The following is a 14,067-nucleotide window of genomic DNA, read 5'->3' as shown; positions in this document are numbered from 1 at the left end:
GAGCTAAACTATTATAACGCCAACATGACATGAGTACAGGCGTGAACTCACCGTTATTCTGCAAAATACAATGTAATTATATAAAATGTATTGTGTCCTAAAGTAAAACATTCGGAAACTTGGTTTAATTCGTTTAGCGAATACTTGCGTTAACTTATCAGAGGCGGTAATGCAATAGGCTAATGATAGATTGGCTGAGCACAATTAAATATGTTCGGTGAATATATATTTTTAATTTTAACTTCAGACCTTCAGATAAAATTAGTACAATGCATTTTTTTTTTGTTTGGGGGTAATTTTTGGGAAGCAATTTGTTGAGTCAATGTTTATTTTTCAGTTTCCACAATTTTACAAAATGTAAATTTTTTACAGTGTAGAGAGTAAAAAGGCAGACTAAAGCCATATTCAACTTATTTTCTAACATGCATAAATGTAAATTTGATAAATTATTATTCAAGAAATATTATAATTAACATTATTATTAGGGCCATTGTAGATCTGCAATTAATTCCTTCACTATGCATTTTTGTATTTATGGAAAAAAATAATAATAATAAAACAAATTGCATGTGTTAGATTATCAAAAAGGAAGAAATCACCTCCTATATGTGGTAAATGACCATGCAGGAGCATAAAAACACAGACCTAAATAACTAGAGAAACTCATGTCATGCTATTTCATATCTTCACACCTTTCATATTAAAACAGGTGCAGAACTTCATTCTTGAGAGACTATCCGGACTATATAATGTTACTCTTTTCATCTTTTCACATCTGAGTTTCAGAAATGACAGTTTTCTCCAGCTCATCTCTCACAGTGTCTAAAAGCTGAGGAGACTAATAACGCTGACAGACTGCTAGTGTAAAAATACTTCTGACATTAAAGTTTCAGAAGAACTTAGAAGGGTGAAGGAAAGGAATAGGACATGAAGAGTCAAACTCTCTGAAAGATTTGATGAAGGTGAAGGAGTAATCTAGACAAAGAGAGTGCAGCGTCCAGCAGCAGGCCTGATTACCTGAATGTCTCTCAGGAGTAGTTAATAATCAAGACCGGTAATGATTAACACCATCTATTACACGGTGCTCTGGAACATTCAATACCAATTGGTCAGTCACGGCATTTGGTATCTTTAATATTTATCGCCCATGGCAACACTGATTATAGAGTCAGACTTGTGTCTTGATGCTAGGCTGATTGTTTTGTACACTGTAGTGGATTTCTTTTCTTAGCTGTTCATTATTGCCAAACAATATAGGCCTGATTAGAACTATTAAAGGAATAGTTAAGTTTACCCAAAAATGAAACTTTGCTGAAAATGTACTCACTCAGGCCATCCAAGATGTAGATGATTTTGTTTCTTCAGAACAGAATCAGAACAGATTCAACATTACATCACTTGCTCACCAGTGGATCCTCTGCAGTGAATGGGTGCCGTCAGAATGAGAGTCCAAACAGCTGATAAAAGCATCAATTAATGTCTAATGATGTGTGTGTTTGCAATAAAAGTTGCATGTTTGTAAAAACATTTTTTAACTTTAAACTGTTGCTTCCAGCTAAATTACAACTTCAAGCTAAACAGTTTTATACAAATATGTAATTTTATACATTTATATACATTTTGATATGAGTGCAACAGGGGATGGACTTTTTCACTAGGCTTGTTAAAACATCTTCATGATGGATTTGCTTCTTATAAACACACAGCTTTTTACTTCACAAAACCCCTGTGATGGACTGGAGTCATGTGGATTAATGGATTATTGTGATGTTTTTATCATCTGTTTGGACTCTCATTCTGACGGCACCCATTCACTGCAGAGGATCCATTGGTGAGCAAGTGATGCAGTGCTACATTTCTCCAAATCCATTCCAATGAAGAAACAAACCCATCTACGGGTATATCTTGGATGGCCTGGGAGTGAGTAAATTTTCATTTTTGGGTCAACTATACCATTAATATTATAATGTTATTTTATTTATTTATTTTCTTACATTTTATTAATGACTCTACATTCTGTGATCAGAATCCAGTCTTTAAATGACAGCACCTGCAAGCTAAAATAAGTAAAAATCTGGATTGGTATCAGAAGGTTTAACATCAAATGTAACAATTCTCATAATAAAATGAGAACACTGTTCTTGAATATGGTTATAGTTAACAAACTATTTTGGGGTGAACATCATAGTCTATAATGTTCCGTTTAGAACCAAGCGGCAACCTCCCGCTCTCTCTCGTGAAGCCAACACGGAAGTGACTAAAACTGCAATTCATCGACTGGCCGCTGGAGGCTGGTTGCAAAAGGGAGTCAATCCCATAGACTCTCCATGTTAAAATGCCCACATTTACAGCAGAAAAAAACGTTTACAGCCTGGTGCAAAAAATGATTTTGATCTATATAGCTAATTTTGCCCTTCATGACAACTGTGAGGGGGGTGAATTTTTTTTATAACTCATCCGTTTAAATTATATTAAGCCTTAAAGTTCTGCATAATTAAGGGCGTGGCCACTTGAGTGACAGGTGGACTGCCGCTCTGCTCCAGAGTGTGAAACTCGCTAGTGCGAAACTTAGAAAAATGGCTTTAAAGATTTTTATTTGTACAGAAAAAATAATTATAGGTAGGACACTGGGAATCTGGCAATTAGATGTTTTAATGAAAATGATCTCAAACTTGATTTTTACCGCTCTATTGATATGTACTCTGCTTTTGCACTGTCTGCAGTGAGATGTCACGCCAAGGCAAAAGGCAGTAACTTCCACATTATATAGGGTGCTGATCACCATTTACAGAATCATTATAGTAACATCTGGATAAAATCTAGTGATCATTGGCTAGGCTATATCCTAACATCTAGAAATGTGATTCTTTTTTTTTTTCTGACCATAACAACCAGACAAATCGTTAAACGTGACTGGATACCGTTTTGCAACCAATTTATTTGCAATGCTCGCTAACATTAAAGAATGCAAGTCATACTTAGCCTATTGTTTTTACATCGAACTGAATTAAAATAGCTTAAGAACGACTTGTGGATTGATGTGAACGCCAGCAGGATAATGCTCCGAATGATTGTGAATTAAACATCTCCAATGGCGTTCATTGCTCCAATGGCGTACAAAATGATTACATTGCGAACAGTTATTGATTTTATGTGTGATACGCAGTCACGGCATTTGAGGATCACATACAGAAGTGTGCAGCCACAGACTAACACGGAGTGAATAATCTGCAAAAAAAAAAAAAAACACTTTAAAGATTATTTACGATTAATTATTGTTGCCAAGTTATCGAATCGTTATTGCTTACAGTGCTTTGTTATATGGAGCAGTTTGTTAGATCGCGATCTATCTTGTGTCGACAGATGTATAAAGTACACACCGTAATTTAAACGTGTCAAACTTTAATGGAAAGTAAAACAAAGGCAGAATACTGTATAACTCCAGGCTGGCACAGTACGAACGAATGCAAACAAATGCAGAGCACCATAACTTCATTTGAGCGTTCAAAAACAAAGTCAAAGAGCGGTAACTGATGTTATACTGTGTTCTGCCTTGGTTTCTCCGGGGCTTTTTTCCATGATACTTAAACACATGATAAAGGTCATTTGTCTCAAAATGATCAATAACTCATTTTCGACCAAAAACGAAGTCATGGTGTTCCTCTTCAGGAACTCGAGCTGCGTCCAAGAACGCTAGGGGAACGCCTCCCGCGTGACAGCGCTCTGATACAAATGTAATCTGTCCAAAGGATGGGCGAGACGTCACGGGCGGGTGACGTAACGGCCAGGAAGCATAAAAGCACGTGCAGTGGAACCCGCGTCAGCTTTTGTCATTCAGCAACCGCTACTCTGTGTGTGTCTGTCGATCTGTGTTGTGAGTCTTATTTAGTGTTGTTTGTCACTTGAAATAAGCTCCACAATGTCTAAAGTGCAGAGAAACTAGCACTTGGGTGAGAGCAGATCGCATTACAGGCTGTGTGTTTTTCACTAACAGTCCGTGTGTGGTCTGCTTGAGAGCAGAGCACGCAGAGTCACGCTTTGTGAGCGTTTGTCGCTGCGTATGCTTACTCTCAGAGGGCTCTCTTTGAGGAAGGAGCTTTCACCTGTGTTCCTTGCGTTACCGGCCCGCTTTCGCAGAGGCGGAGCAGCAGCTGCGCTCGCGGGGATCGCAGATGGATGCGGTGGAGGGAATGAAGACGGGCGAGCCCCTATCTTCTTCCTTCCCATCAGATCCAGCTCCCGCTCTCTGGGTTCGGAAGCCCCGCGGGTTCTTCTTCCCCCCCAGAGAGAGGGCTCGATGCTCCGCCTGTCTTTCTCCGAGGAGGTAGACGTGAAGGGCGTCAATGAGCTTTGTAAAACCGCAGTGTTTGCACGAGCATTGCTTGCACGAGCATTGCTTGCACGAGCATTATTTGCACAAGCTTATTATGAACGAGGTTGTCATTATAGCAGTGTCCCTGCTTGGGAACGGAGTTCGCGCTGTCAGCTCGAAAAAAAGGGGCTGATCGTGCTTCTACCCGTCGTATGATCTCGCGGTTAAAAAGTGCTGAGGCACGGCGGCGAATGAGATCACGGGGATCGCACATAGATCTGATGGATGGGTTGGAGACGGGTTCGCCCTCTCTCCACCTGCAATCCCCAGATCTAGCGCTCTCGCTCGGGGCTGGAAGCCCACGGTGCGGTTCTTCCCCCTTTGAGTGAGAGCTCACTGTTGCAGCGCGCGTTGCCGAGTCATTCTGCGCATTATGTCATTCTCGTTCGTTTCATGAATCCTTTCATATCAGAGCGTGTTTACTTGTCTGGTTGTTTTTCTCCATTTAATTTCGAGGAATTAAATGATCTATTTCATCTAACTAGGAGAAGTTAGATGTGTATGTGTAAAAGGAGCCTAAGAAAACTTGGGATTTTCTCGAGTGAGAGCACAATGTTTTACTTCTCTTCCTCTGAGGAGGTTGATGTGGTCAGCAGGGGCTGGGCCGGCCCCTCTGGGGAAGAGCGGCATACACAGTGCCCGTCTCTCCTCAGTGCCCTCAGGAGATCGGTCTGCCAACCCTGCCACGTACGGTGTTCCAGGGCGCAGTGATCTCCAGCGAGCATACATCTCAGTTTCTTCCACCCAGAAACGTAGCGGAGCTGAGATGCTTGCCACCCCTTTGGGGGTCTCTAGAGCAGCTAGTTTGGCTTTCTCCTGCCGGTGTGCCGTTCCAGGTTACCAAACTAGCTGCTCTGATTATACCAGAGGCCAGTCTCCAGAGACTGGTTCCCTTAGTAGGCACCTGGCGGTGTGGGAGCCCCTGCCAAACGTGTCTCATTGGGTCCTGCGTTGCAGGCTCTGGTTCCACCAGTCTAGTCTTCCTAGAAGATGACGCGAGTCTGAGGACAGTCGCTTCAATAGGAGACTTCGGCTGAGGCAGTTCTGGTGCCCATGGCCCAGAACTTATGAGGGCAGGCCCCTCTGGGGAAGAGCGGCGTACAACATGGTACACGGTGCCCGTCTCTCCTCAGTGCCCTCAGGAGATCGGTCTGCCGACCCTGCCACGTACGGTGTTCCAGGGCACAGCGATCTCCTGCGCATCTCAGTTTCTTCCGCCCGGAAACGTAGCGGAGCTGAGATGCTCGCCACCCCCTTCAGGGGTCTCTAGAGCAGCTAGTTTGGCCGTCTCCTGCCGGCGTGCCGTTCTAGGACACAGAGCTAGCCGCCCTGGTTATACCAGAGGCCAGTCTTGAGAGACTGGTTCCCTTAGTAGACTATTTGGCAGCGTGAAAACTACTGCCAAATGTGTCTCCATGGGACCTGCATACTGTAGAGGCTACAGAATCCAGTTTGGTTCTCCTCCGCCTCGTTTCAACGGGGTGAATCCCACTCTGGTGGGCCCCAAGCAGGTTCTGGTAATGGAACGAGAAGTAGAGTACTCTCTTGAGGAAGGAGGCCATCGAGGTGGTCCCTCCTCACGAAAGAGTTTCCGGGTTCTACAGCCGGTACTTCATAGTTCCCAAGAAGGATGGAGGGTTGGCGTCCCATTTTAGATCTGCATCAGTTGAACCACTCACTCAGCAGACTGAAGTTCAAGATGCTCTAACAGGTCGTGTCTCAGATCAGGTCCGAAAAAAGAAAGTAAAGAAAAAAAGAAAAAAAAAAAAGGGCAGGGGCTGAGGCCCGGGGAATGGATGCTTCACCCCGAGGGGACCTCTTCGCTACTCAGGTAAGTACACAGCGCATGTCCCCTCTGGTACTCTCTAAATTCATCCAGCTCCACTGGGGCTGGATGCCATGGTACAGACGTGGCCGAGGCTTCGTCTGTAAATTTTTCCCCGATCGTTCTGCTCCCGGGAGTTCTGGCGAGAGTGCGCTGGGACGAGGTCAGTCTACTTCTGGTAGCACCGTTCTGGCTGGCCCGAGTATGGTTCTCGGACCTGATTTCTCTCCTCGACGGCTCTCCATGGGAGATTCCCGTCAGGAGGGATCTCCTCTCACAAGCGGGGGTCTGTCACCCCCGCCCGGAGCTTTGGAAGTTGTAGGTGTGGCCCCTGAGGGGGCACAGCCCATAGCTTCCGGTCTCCCAACTGAGGTTGTTGAGACCTTCCTCCAATCCAGAGCTCCCTCAACGAGGAAACTATACGCCTTGAAGTGGAACTTTTCACTTCTTGGTGTGGAGACCGCCAGCTCGACCCAGTCAACTGCCCGATTGGTACAGTTCTGGAGTTCGTGCGGGCCTGTTCCTCCGCAGGGTTAACCCACTCCACCCTGAGGGTTTACGTGGCGGCTATACCGGCCTACCACACCCTTCTCGGTGACCTTTCAGTGGGTAGACACCCCCTAGTACATGTTCCCTCCAGAGGCTGAGGCCTCTGGCCAGAGAGCATTTGCTATGTGGTGGATCAGGATGCTATTCCATAGCCTTGAGTCCTCTGCTCTCCCCTCTTGGGGATCAAGACTCACTCTTCAGAAGTTGGCCTTCGGGACGCAGGCCCCGCTCACCTTAGCCACCTGTGGCCTTTTTTCTCTCGCCCTAGCTGTGCTCCATCCACACTAGGCAGGGATTTGTCAGTCTGGCGGCGTGGGGATCTCGTTCCCCTTGCGTTCTTGGACGCAGCTCGAGTTCCTGAAGAGGAACGTCTTAGGTTACGTATGTAACCCCAGTTCCTCGAGGGAACGAGACGCTGCATCTCGAAGCCATACTTCCGGAATCCCTACGAGCGGTTGCTTCATTCCTGAAGCTGACGCCGGTTCCACCGCACATGCTTTTATGCTTCCTGGCCATTACGTCACCCGCCCGTGACGTCTCGCCCATCCTTTGGACAGATTACATTTGTATCAGAGCGCTGTCACGCGGGAGGCGTTCCCCTAGCGTTCTTGGACGCAGCGTCTCGTTCCCTCGAGGAACTGGGGTTACATACGTAACCTAAGACGTTTTGTCTTTGCACGGCAGCACTGCTGTCACTATAGAGGGGTGTGGTTTCAGCTCAGCTTCACCCCCCACGTCCCGCCTTTTTGCCCATTTTCGATTATCCGGGAGTGACGTGCGGTGACACGTTTCCAAGATGGCGGCGGTCGGCTCCGCCCACTTTAGGCTTCAAAAATACTCTACCTACTAACGAATTTTTGACATTAAAATTTAATTTTGATGTAAATAATTGTGTTTTTTGTGAAACAAACATTGAAACTTTAGATCATGGGTTTTTTTGAGTGTGATGCGGTACAATCCTTTTGGAGAGAGATGCAAAACTGGTTATGTTCTAGAGATGTTGATTTCCCACCACTTAATGTGAAGATATTTTCACATTAAGGTATTTTTCTTGAAAACAAAGATTTTGAATTTGTGATTAATTTTTTTTTTTTTTGGTCTTGTTGTTCTATTTTGGTTATGCTCAACCAAGGCTGAATAAGATTGGATTTATTCTGGAATGTGATTATGTACCTTGTTTGGTTGTAAAGTTGAATAATAAAAAAAAAAAGGAAAAAAAAGAAAAAGAAACCTACGAGTCATGTCACGGACACTACGTCCATTTTTTTTTTTTACAGTCTATGTTTAGAACACAGAAAACCACACTTTGTCCAGAAAAATAAACATTTACAAGGAATCGTCAATTTTTCAAAAAAATGATTCTTTCTTCAAGAATAATCAGCTGTTGTTATACACCTGCCAGCTCCACCCCATCCCAAAACATGTCTGATCATATTTGTGTTCACATCAGTAGAAAAGGTTTTATTTGTACTGCAGATCTCGTTAGAGCTCTCTGAATGCATGCAGGGCATATAAATGCATGTGAATGTGCTTGTCTCCTGAAGTGTATGTGCTGTATCCTCAGTGAGTCACTAGTTAAGGTGAGTGGACATGCTCATTTCTCAGTGCATCCTGTCACTCAAAGCAATAGCTTAGATAAGAAAACATCAAGCTGCTCAAATAGTACGTGTATCTGATCCAATACTGTTTATTGTGTCTGGACCAAAATTCCTATTAGTCAATCACAGCCCTAAAGCTACCCCTAAAATCAGAGGGCAATGTCAACAGTGATTCAGGGACATGTTGTACTAATATGCACACGAATAAATACCATCACAAACAGTAAACCACCACAGAGCTTATAATAGTACCTAAAACCCATCACAGCAAGAACATACTGCTGTATTCCTCCAACTAATGAAACTCTACAGTCGAGAAGGACAGATTTGCTCATATTTCGTTAGACAGCAGATGTCCTGAGCAGATGTATCATCCACTCTCTATGTAGAAGACATACTGAATCCTTAGAAGATTCTTAAATGGCTATAATGGGCACAAATCAGCCTGAGTGGGATTTAAACAACAATCTCCTTATGTGTTGCTCCAGACATCACTGGAACACGGCGTACACTTGCTCACTTCTGGCATTCCTCTATAAAGACGGGCATTAGAGCTGCGCAGAGTGTAGTTGCACAAGGATCACACAGACCTGGAGCTTTATTCAATAAATATAAACTCTGTAACACAGAGTACAGTACACAATGTTCCGTAATTGCTGTATGACGCTGAATAACCTTTCCACTGAGGCAGGTTTTGTTTATCTCTCTGTTTGCTTTATTGTTTTTCTTTTGTGAATTACTAGTTGTTACAGTTAAGTTGCTTCACAGTTGGATCTTCATGATGTACTAAAGCCAGACAGGTCTAGATGGTGGTGTGCTGGATTTGCTATTATTACCTCATTTTCGACTCAATGGAACAAGAAAACTGACAAAAAGGTTTTGCAGACTTGAAGCTTAAAATCTGAAAATGTAAAAATAATTTCACCTGGGGAAAAAAATTATATAAAAAAAATATAATTATATATATATATATATATATATATATATATATGAAATTTAGTTTCGGACTTTTTTTTTTTTTCTGGCCTAATAGTGTTATTTCATTATAATAACTCATTTTATTAAATTTCATTTTATTACTATATTATTTTATATACTATATTGTTATTCAACAATTTGTCTCCTCCGCATCACCATAGCGCCATTTTGGAGAGTATCCACTGGACGAATAGCGTATGCTGTTCTGTGTCAGCCGCACCACACAGATACGCTGTTTTCATTCAAATCAAAGCATAAATAAATGTTATAAACGTATCTGTGTGGCGCGGCTGACACAGAACAGCATACGCTATTTACGTCCAGTGGATACTCTCCAAAATGGCGCTACAGTGAAGCGGAGGAGACGAATTGTTGAATAAAGTTGTTATTTTTGTTTTCATTGCGTATAAAAAGTATTCTCATAGCTTCGCAATGTTATGGTGACGTAATTTTGACGTAACATCGTTTTTGACGATGTCTTTCTTACTTTTCTGTGCCTTGACAGTGTTATTTACTTGGCAGTCAATAGGACAGTCACAAGCCTCCCGGCTTTCACCCAAAATAACTTCAATTGTGTTCCGAAGACAAATGAAGCTTTTACGGGTTTGGAACGACATGGGGGTAAGTGATTAATGACAAAATGTTCCTTTTGGGGTGAAGTAACCCTTTAACATGTCCGGTTTGACGTGTCCGGTTGTATCAGAAAATGGTTATTGTTTTTATGTTTTTATGTTTTTTTCGCGCAAGTGATGCTAAAAACATTGCACGAGTAATCTAGAGCGAGTAACGCAATGCACACCATTAGACAGGAAGGGTCTGACAGACAGGTAAGTGGCCAATCAAAGTTGTTTTTGTTTGGTTTGGTTTGGTTTGGTTTTACACATGCACTCTTGGCTTGTTTTGTTTGTCTGAAATAGTTTACACAGTAATAGACTGCAAAAAACCTTACAATGGGTCAAACAGAAATCACCACATCTGTGCATATTTTGTAATCATAATTTCAGATTCAGAATAAAAAATACAGATTATTTCACAGGCAAAGCCTATCCATATTTATACAGAGTATGTTTCAAAGATTTGATGCCACCTGGCAAACCCAATCAAAGTGTTTCAGGTTTGATTCTTTATTTAACTGAATGTCCTCGATGTATAACTGGTAAGTTATTTTCTCTAATGGATGACCTTATGTAAGAGACACAACTACTGTTTGTCTGCCTGTTAACTATGACTAGTTTCTAGAGTCGGTTTGTACTTGATGTGGAGAGCATGTCTGGCCATGTCATTGGTGTGAAGAGATGCTTAACTTTATGAGAAAATCAATTCAAAACTCTCTGTCAGTTTCTAATCATCCTGTCTTTTCTCTCTCTGTGTGTGTGTGTGGAGACTGAAGAATTGGTCTGTGTGAACACTCAAGATGAAACAATCACACTTCACAGATGGACTTGATGCAAAACGATGCAAGTGCGATGATCCACTTGACATTTCCTTGATTGCATTTGCCTGGACATGAACACATTCACACACAGACAGATATACACATCTCAAATAAACTGAAATAAATCATATTTGTGTGGCTACACTAAGGGCAAGAGAGCAGACTTCCTTATTCTCTGTAGGTGGTAGTCAAACAAACCTCCAGGATACTGACTAAATATAATTCATGAATTATTGAATAGACTGACTGGAAAGACATTCATGTGACCACATGTAGTACATACAATGAAGAAATGCATCCATAAACATATAATAGGCAACAAATGATATTGATTTTGAAATGATATATGAACATTAAAACTAGAAAATAAAAAAGGTTACTGTGAGAAAAAAAGAGGGTAACACTTTAGAATAGGGAACACTTATTCACTATTAACTACGACTTTTCCCTCAATAAATTACTAATTTGCTGTTTTGTAGCATTTGGACCAATCAGACACAATTTTGCATTTGATTTAACAAATCAATTAGTTATTAGATTAACAAATGGTCACAGACCCCTCACCCAATACACATACCCGGAGCCAGTAGGACTGTCAAGGACTTCAGGCCCCCCTGGTCCCATGGCAACCCATCAGATAACACTAGTTTTATTGCTCAAAAGAATGCAAATGGCCGAGCAACACTCACTTCATATCCCCTTTAGGAAAAAGACATTATGCCATAAAATGGACTCTTCTCTAATTAATTCATAGAAAAACCTTTCTTTGAATGAGCACACATATCATTAGGTCATTGTGTATATTATTACTGTTCTTGTATATGTTTTTGTGTATTGTATACTGTTCTATGTATGCTTTTGATAGATCACTAGTTAATATCACTCTAACTGTAACATGTTTGGTCTCTATCAATTCGTCTTCGGATGATCTAAGTGAGAGTGAATATTACATGTTGATACCTATGCAACATATTAATGTCCTAAGAATCTTTAATAGTTTGTATAAAAACTTCCAATCCAACCCCTTTGCAAATTAACATGCTCTCAGACAAAGAGTCATAAACCCCCCCAGTATTTCCAAACTCCCACTTGGAAATTCAGCCTTTCTCATTGGTCAAGCCCATCCTGAGAGGCGTGAATTTTCTCACCTTAAAGGGCTCACGCACAGTTCCGCCCAGCTCTTCTGCAAAAACTCTACTGCCAAATCTCCGGACTGCTGCCCATGTGGAGAGCCTGCGCTATGGAGCGAATTTTGTGCCAATATTCATCAAACAAATCCAGTGTTTTGCAAATAAACACAATCTGCTTTGCAAAGAAAACTCGTCTTTTAAACAAACGCAAACCGATTTGCAAATACAAAACTCTATTTGAGAGAAAATACAGAGGTATGGACAAATATGTATTGTGTATTACAACTGTGAGACTCATTTGCCTTTTTATGACGAAATGTGACTTGATTTTCTCACAAATGCGTGCAGGCAGATTTTCTCACATGTGTCCAAACAGATTTTCTCACAAATGCAATCCAAAAACAGCAGATGGCGCTGTTGGTCAATTTACGCTAGTCTCCCGAGACCCGAAACACCTTTTCAGGGAATACAGCAGACCAACATGAGTGGGAAACAGGTGAGTGCCTGTCTTACTATATCTATAATTAACCATTTAGCCTAGGTGTTTTCACAAATTGTCCCCACTACAAAGTTAGTGAAATTCACAATAAGTGCTGTAAAGTTGTTAACATGATTGTTTAGGTCAAAAATCAGTAGTGACGTGGTTAAACATTTAAGTAGGTAGTCTTTCTCTATAAAAACTGATCCATTCTCTGTACCTCTTATCCTCTGTTGAATCGCAGGATATAGAATATATAGGCTACATATGTTGATACAATTGTTCAACATTCAAAAAAATGCAGAGGTATAACAATAAATTGTCACAATATATTGTAATACTAAAATGCAGATGTATTTTGGAGAGCAAAAATGAATTTTATTTTTACATTAGGTCAAGTAAGATTTATTGTCATTCTGCTATATATGATGTGACAGCCTACAGTGGAGAGAAATGTTGTAGGCTACCTCTGCAGTAAAAGTTTAAGTATAAAACTACACATAGACAACCTACTGAAAGGAGTAGGCTAAACTAATTACAAATAGGCTACTATAATCAAACTAGTTTAAGTTCAGATGAGCTTTATTGTGATTCAACTACGAAATATTATCTAAACATCGATATCCCTTTAGAAAATTAACCATGGTTTTACTAAATAAATACCATGGTATTTGCAAAAAAGGGATATCATAGTTTATTATCATATTTATGTTTATGTACGTATAGCATACAGTAGTTTATATACATGCCTTGTACAACATTTAAAACTAAAAGTGGCCTGTAAGGAGATATTTCATATTTCAACCAATATTTTACTCTGAATACTGGAAGATTTTAGTCTGACGATAGCCTGTTTGGAAAAGCCCAACTCAAAATATGTAGCTTTTTATATATAGCCGAGCAACATTTTAACTCATGAAGTTAAGAATAAAAGGCTACTGTCAGGAATTATATTAGTGGCTCTTCAAAATGCAAACGTTCGTCATCTGAGTCACTCCGAGAAGAGTCCCCGCTGTCCAGAGTGTGTCTTCACCCGTGTAGCGTGCCATCATCCAACGCACAGAAAAAGAAAGTAGGCTAAATTTGTTTGACATTTTGATGGCATTTTTCAGGGGCATCTACATGTTTATCTGGTTGATCTCAGATCATTAACATGCGATCAGAGCGCTCAGTGTGAGGCGGGATCACATTACAGGAGAAACTGTTCCTCTCCTTACTTTCATACAGATTATATAGGCCTAATCAGAGAATATTTATTTTCAATTTGAATTGGTTTATTTAAAAGTAGAGATGTCAAGATTTCTATACATATATGTATCATATCAAAATTCCCAGAAGACGGTAGAGAACACACCCTGTTTGTTTGTTTTCTTTATTTTACAAAAGCACATTGTTCTGTTGTTATTAAGACTATACACAAATAAAAGTAGAACATTTGCAGTTTAAAACTATGCAATACTCGTATCTGTATTTTTAGTTATTTTCGTGGTCATCATGAAAAAGTGACAAAACCCACGGCCTTCGACCCCAAAGATTATTTTCTAATCATTCCACTGTTAAAATCATTCTGAAATACTGGTAAACCACTGTTTATTAAAACGCAATTCACATGACAAGAGTGACACCAGAAGAGAAATATTCATAATTTTGCTTAGCTACAAAATTACATAATTATTTTTGACACAAATAATTGCACAGTGTT

The sequence above is a fragment of the Onychostoma macrolepis genome, chromosome 03, assembly GCF_012432095.1.
Source record: "Onychostoma macrolepis isolate SWU-2019 chromosome 03, ASM1243209v1, whole genome shotgun sequence".
NCBI lineage: Eukaryota > Metazoa > Chordata > Actinopteri > Cypriniformes > Cyprinidae > Onychostoma > Onychostoma macrolepis.
This window is presented reverse-complemented; position numbering follows the sequence as displayed.